The sequence below is a fragment of the Pollicipes pollicipes genome, unplaced genomic scaffold, assembly GCF_011947565.3.
Source record: "Pollicipes pollicipes isolate AB1234 unplaced genomic scaffold, Ppol_2.1 Scaffold_4740;HRSCAF=5597_pilon_pilon_pilon, whole genome shotgun sequence".
Classification (NCBI taxonomy): domain Eukaryota; kingdom Metazoa; phylum Arthropoda; class Thecostraca; order Pollicipedomorpha; family Pollicipedidae; genus Pollicipes; species Pollicipes pollicipes.
Genome location: NW_023596545.1, coordinates 4,306,609 through 4,313,512, shown reverse-complemented (window position 1 = coordinate 4,313,512; position 6,904 = coordinate 4,306,609).

The window sequence follows — 6,904 nt, the reverse complement described above, 5'->3', positions numbered from 1 at the left end:
GTACATGACCACTATCCATTCCATTATTTGATAAATGAGAACACAAATTAAACCCCAAAATGGTCGTCGATCAGAATAAAGCAGATTATTCAATTCAAAAGACATCTGAAGGACGTTAGGCTTAAGGACCGTTGGCTGTGCCCATATTAATTTATACAAAATGACGCCTTGGTTTTGAGCCATGCATGGCGTTGCTATTTGAAGCGCACGTATGCACAGACGACCCTAATCGTAAAACAACAAACACTGAAGTTTGTAACGGCGTCATGCCACCACGTCAGCTGTTGCGATGAGAGATCAACCTGATGTGATGAGTGGACGCAGCATATTGTAATGTAACCCAGACAAAAAGCTACGAGAACAGTAGGTCGCATGCAATGATCGTTCAGGACCGAGGACACGGACGAAGCGACACCGGAACTGAAAAACATCCGCCCTGTAATAAAAGGTCGTGGCGTTCTCACGGGACGCCCAATCAGAGCAGCAAATATTTAGACAAAACGCGCCAGGCCATCCATCTTGCCTCTGCATTGAGGGTAATGTACGTCGCTCACACTGCCTAGCGCTGGCGCGCTCTCCGCCACGCGGAGATCTCGCCGATCAGCTTGTATTTACGTGCGTCGGCGTTTCCCTTCGACGGAGTCGGAAAGCCGGCCCAACGGGAGTCAGAAGACCCCAGCGACAGCAGTGTCGGCTCCGATACAGGAGCCGTCCTCACACCGTCCTGCCCGCAGCCATCACACCAGCACGCCGACACGCGGCGCACCGTACCAGCACGCAACGGACCCAGCCATCACACGAGCATGCGTCGTGCTCGGCCATTAGGCGGCACGCGACGTCCGTGGCCATCAGGCGGCACGCGGCGTCCGTGGCCATCACGCGGCACGCAGCGTCCGTGGCCATCAGGCGGCGTCCGCGGCCATCAGGCGGCACGCGGCGTCCGTGGCCATCAGGCGGCACGCGGCGTCCGTAGTCATCACGCGGCGTCCGTGGCCATCAGGCGGCACGCGGCATCCGTGGCCATCACGCGGCGTCCGTGGCCATCACGTGCATCACGTGGCCATCACGCGCATCACGCGGCCATCATATCTGCGCGCGGTGCACGCTGCGCACGTGTTCTCGCATGTTGTCCTTCCGGAAGAAGACCTTCTGGCAGATCTGGCAGCGCACGCTGTGGCGCCGTTCGTGAACGGAGCTCTCGTGGCGTCGGCGTAGCCAGTTCATGCTGAAGCTGGCGCCGCAGTACTGGCAGAAGAACCGCGCTGTCGCGCGCCGCTCTGCGGACAAACGGTCCAGACTCAGCCAGGGACACGGTACCGCAGTTGAGTCGGCGGGCGCTCTGGCGCACCTCAGGTCATCGGTATCACGGCGGGCAAGGCAGCGGCACCCACTAGGGGTGGGGCGACGGAAGAGCAAGCCTGGGTCTGGTCCGCTCCACGGCATTGTTCGACTTCGCTTATATGATGGTGTGATGTTGAAGTTTGATGTTCCTGATCAGCTTTTTCGTGTCGGGATACTGTCCAAAAATCAAAGCACCAGTATTACTTACATAATAGGTCATGTACTGGTCGTATATTCACTTAAACATTGCGTTTCGGCTTATCACAATATCATTCGTAGACATAATGTGTCGTATACGATCGCTTCACAAATATTCGATGATTAGATAAAAAAAGACCTTACATCAAGTGAAATAAGCTTGGTACACCCAAATCACGGCCTACGAGAACATGTCGTAAGTAAAACCTGGAACGCTGACCCCCCAATACTTCGGAAACTTGAAACAGTTCTTACTTAAGACATGTTCTCGCTTATGGCGTGTATCTGACGCGTACCAAACTTATTTCACGGGATATAATGATGGTGATAATAGTGATAACTACACTATCAATTTTTCAGTCGAATCATCAAACATGCATACAACTATCGTGTACGACAAATCATAGATGTTTGAGAATGATTTTATGATAAGCCGATGCGTGACGTTTAAATGAATACAAGACCAATATAAAACCTATTACATGAGTTATATTCATGATTTCATCTTTGTACTGCATCCCGACACGAAGAGCCTGACCTAAATCACCGAGCGACTTGACAAAAAGATTGCTTACTTCAACAGCCCTCTGATTTGAAATGAAACATGCTTCAAAAGATAGCTTGCCTATCGGTAGGTTATCGCTAACCAGTCTTGCAATCCCCTAGCCACCAGCCGGGGACTTGCAGATATCCGGCTAGCCGATTTTGTGATCGACTGAGGGCTAGTAACTCAGGCGCCACCCCTCACATCAACGTTTGCTTTAGGATTTGATGTGGAAATGTTTGGGTGGCACGTGACATATAGCATGCATACATATATGCATACACTGTGCGTCCCAAATTGGCCACTCGAATCCATGCGCACGTATTTTTCAGCAGCCTCCCCCTCTCCCTACGGCCAGCTGACCGCTTTCTGTGGCCAAGTCAGCGTGAGGCTTTACAACTCCATGTATTGAGAAGATGCGCATACCAGACCTGCTCATTAGCCTACAGAGCGCATCCTGAAGAGGACGCCGGCACAGCATGGACGGGCCAAACTGACGGCGCGCCAGACGAGCCAGACTGATGGACCGCCGGACGGGCAAGACTGAAGGCGCGCCAGACTAGCCAGACTGACGGCACGCCAGACGGGCAAGACTGACGGCGCCAGACTGACGGCGCGCCAGACTAGCCAGGCTGACGGCGCGCCAGGCGAGCCAGACTGATGGAGCGCCAGACGAGTCAGACCGACCGCACGCCGGACGGGCAAGACTGACGGCGCGCCAGACGAGCCAGACTGACGGCACGCCAGACGGGCAAGACTGATGGCGCGCCAGACCAGCCAGACTGACGGCACGCCAGACGGGAAAGACTGACGGCGCCAGACTAGCCAGACTGACGGCACGCCGGACGCACCGGCACACTGGCGTCTCTAGCAGCGGCAGGCGCTTCCTCATGACGTGTGTTTGCATACACAGAGTCATAGGCTAATGAAGCAAATGCTACCCATGCCCGACACCCCCAGGGCGCTACGCCACCTTTACTATTCAGCACTTGTAATGTTCGAAAGGAAAAGGTTAGGCTATTTGTATTGGAGCGGCCCTGGTTCCTACGTTTTCGCCTGCCTGCCTCGCTACAGTCTTCTTCCACGATTGCAGCACTGCCGGGGCCATCAGTGGTATTGGTGGTCCCTTGTTGTACGTGCAAACTCCATGAAATATATATAATTAATTCTATCGATCCTAATGAAATATCCCTGTAGCCACGTGCTAATCGGCCAACTGACGCGGTTTTATGACATGACTATTGGAGAGTTTATACTGCTCCGTTCGTCCATCACCAGCCATGTCTTCCTTAATTTGACTCCATCTTATGCAATGTTATGGCTTCCGGCTACATCTGACGCAGTTGACGTACTGACGCATGTGCAATTCTTAAAATCGTGATCTAAATGCGTTTTACACTATCGTACATCCTCGCGAACGATCCGAAGCACTGGACTCCAGCACCCAAGCTCACCAATTTGTGGGAAATGGCACGTGGCTGCACAACCTCCTTACGTACACTGCGAACAAGCCCCGAAACAACGGATCGCTCCAACAAAACAACATCCAGAAGGTGGGCTACAAAGCAACGTTCCAATCACAGGACATCGCATTTATTCGCAAAAGATTCCGGGTGACAAGGATGCACATACATCACCCGCACACGTAAACATTAATTGCGGATGCACTGTTGAGAGCACTTGAGTCATACGTTGAAATTTCGAAATCACGTTTCGAGCCTTCGTTTTACTGTTCGACGCAGGTTTCAAAGCAAATCAGTTTTAAAAGCGCATAGGCTTAAAGTACGTAGGTTTTGAAGTTATGGCAGTCTTTCATGACAATCGTGCGGAGCAGATCAAACCTAAAATTGGCAGGATATAGTTTTTGGTTTTAAGAAAAGCGTTCTACGACTACGCTACAGTGACCAGAATCAAAACTCTTAAGCGACGATTATTCATCACTCGGTCAGCGGCAATCACCAGAAAGACGTCGGAGATGGAAGTATGTAAGTTCTGTACACGCGACATCAGCTCAACATTGACCTGCCGGATTCTCAACAACCCGGGGCCGTCCCTGCACTGATAGCTCCTGAACACCGCGTCCAACAACAGCCGGCCACATCACCCTCGACAGTGGACCTGCCTCGCCAGCCAACGAACTCCAGTGCGTACGGCACTCCCTGTCCAGTCCAGTCCATCCACGCTGCCCAGCACAAGCACGGTGCTCGAACGCCACCGGGGGCCCACCGAGATCACCACTCCGCGCGCGAGCTCACGGGCGTGAGCCGGCACAGCCAGACTCCGATTGCGCTCAGTTCGCTGCGGGGGCCGCGCCGGCTCGGCGGCCTCTCCGTTCATGCCTCACAAGCGTGACCACTCGAAGGTCCAGCACGTAGAGACGCGGCTGGCCTGGTCTGTCGCCGGCCCTCTCACTGCGCCGCGCGCCACGCCCGCAGCCTCGCAGTCCGCGCTGTCCGACCCCGTGACCTCTGACCTCTGACCCGACCGCAACGGCGGCTCGGGCCTCATCAGAGGTGCGGCGGCCCTACCGGCGGCGTCAGCATCTCCGCGCCGTGGTAGCGGCGGATGTGCTCGCGCAGTGAGTCCTTGCGCGAGTACGACTTGTGGCACACGTGGCACACGTGCTGTTGGCCGACTCGTGCACGGACTTCTCGTGGCGGCGGCGCAGCCAGTTCATGGAGAAGCCGGCGCCGCAGTACTGACAGCGGTGCGGTCCCCGGGGCGCCTCTGCGGACACACGGAGAGCGGCGCTTAGCACGGCGACAGGCTCGCGCTCGCCCCAGCCACGGCCAGGCGCGAGGGCGACGGGCGATGTGCTCGGCGTGGGCTCGCGGGCGACAGACTCAGGGGCACGACGAAGCTCGCTGGGCGCGCGGACTCGGAGGGCGACGGCGCTCGCCGGAGACACCGACGTGAGATGCGCATTCCGGCTTCAAGGGTTTTGCGCACCGAACTGTGCTTTCTGGGGTGCCGCGTCTAGGGTTGTATCATGTCCTCCAGATGCATGCCGCATGTTTCGCTTTGCCAGTTTTTTGCTCTTAACGCTCCAATAAATTTCGGCTTTAGAATGGGCGCCACGAGAAGGCCACTTGTGTGAAGTACCCACACCGTACTTCGGATAAATATACGGCGCAACGCGTTATTATTCGTCCCTTTATGCATGACATTATGGCGTAAAGATCACTGTGGGCCAGGACCCCATTGCACAGTAGGCATTGCTACCAATGATGCGGCGTCTGTATCGGATCCACGTGATGTTCCATATGGTTGGGGTTGAAATTGTGAAGGAACACGCGCTTCTCCCCGCTCCTCACAGACGTTTTCGGCAAGCTCCTCCGTCACGACGCGTACCCCTGCTGCGGCGACAACATGGATTGGCCGTTGGCGTCAGCGGAATAAAATGACACGGCGCTGCAAGAGCATGCCTGGGGTTTGGTGTCTGCATACAGCCACCGCCACAGCCAGCCAGGCGTCGCTTGCCGGAGACTGGGACGCCACAGGAAGAGCACGCGATATGCCAGGACTGGTATTAAGAACGTGTTTGAGTGGTATCAGCTGAAGCACCAGAGGCAAACTCGGAATTCTCAAAAAAGTTTGTTTCTGAAGGATGATTCATCCTGTCGCATCAAATCTAACGGCGGAAGGATCCCGGTCAGGCTGTGCCGGTGGCGACGAATTAGACAGCGTGTGTTGGGGGGGGGGGAGGGGGGGGCAGGGCAGAGAAAACAGCTGCACGACTGGCACCGGACAATAAGAGCGGAAAACACCGGAAAATTAGATCGCAACCTGATGGTTTCGGATGAAAAGACACCACGGAAATTTATGCTTAAGCCGGAGCACTCAGAACATCCTACGCACCTGAGCTGTGCCATGTCCAAATTGCCTTTCAAAATTGTCTACAACGGTGTTTCGAAGCTATTATTCCCGCTACTTTAAAAGCAAACGAAAAGCTAAGCCCATGCAGGGTGAGAGGCGGTATTTTATTGCCACCGAAAAAACACCAGTGGAGACGACAAAATTGATGTCACTCGTTACACGCGCATTGTGCACCTTATGTGAGAGCGTGGGCGCAAAATGGCCCTGATGCCGACGCGCCCTTAAAAACCAAATCACCACCACCTTATGTGAGCGTGTGCACCTAACTTTCGTAACAACACTGAACAAGGGCGTCATCTCTGAGAGCTCGCAGAGCTACAGGTGTTTCGATTTTCAATCACAGAAAAAGGTTGACATGTGGTTCATTTAAGCCGGAAATACCTCAACATTCTCCTCTGGCGGCAATATGAGTTATTATGCTGAAGGAAGTCGACCCCAATTCACCAGTAGGAACGAGTTGAATATGGAATCAAGAAATCATTGAAACATGCTATTAAAATAGAGCATTCTCATAAGTCCGATGTTTCAAAGGCGGCGTTCGTGGTCACTCGAGCATGATAACTGCCTTGAAATTTCTGGTATTCTCGTGGCATATCCCAACGATTTCTTAGTATTTTCCCTTAAACAGAACCTCCTGCTCCGTTAAAGGTCCGTCATTTGCGACGCAATGACTCATCAGATCAGCATACAATGGCACTGTGCGGGCAAACAGGACATTTTTGGTAGGGCCGTATTTTGTGACCGGAAACAAGCTCAGTAATTAACGAAAACCCAGCTCCACATTAGATCAATCCTAAGCCACCTTTTTGTACTGCATTTGATTCAGGACACAATTTTGCGCCGATCAGGCTCAAAAGCCGTTCTTTGCTCAGGAAAGCCGCGACCCTCACCTCATCTCCCCCATTCCTACGAGAAGTTTTCCGCTGGTCTAAAGCGCTTCTGGCT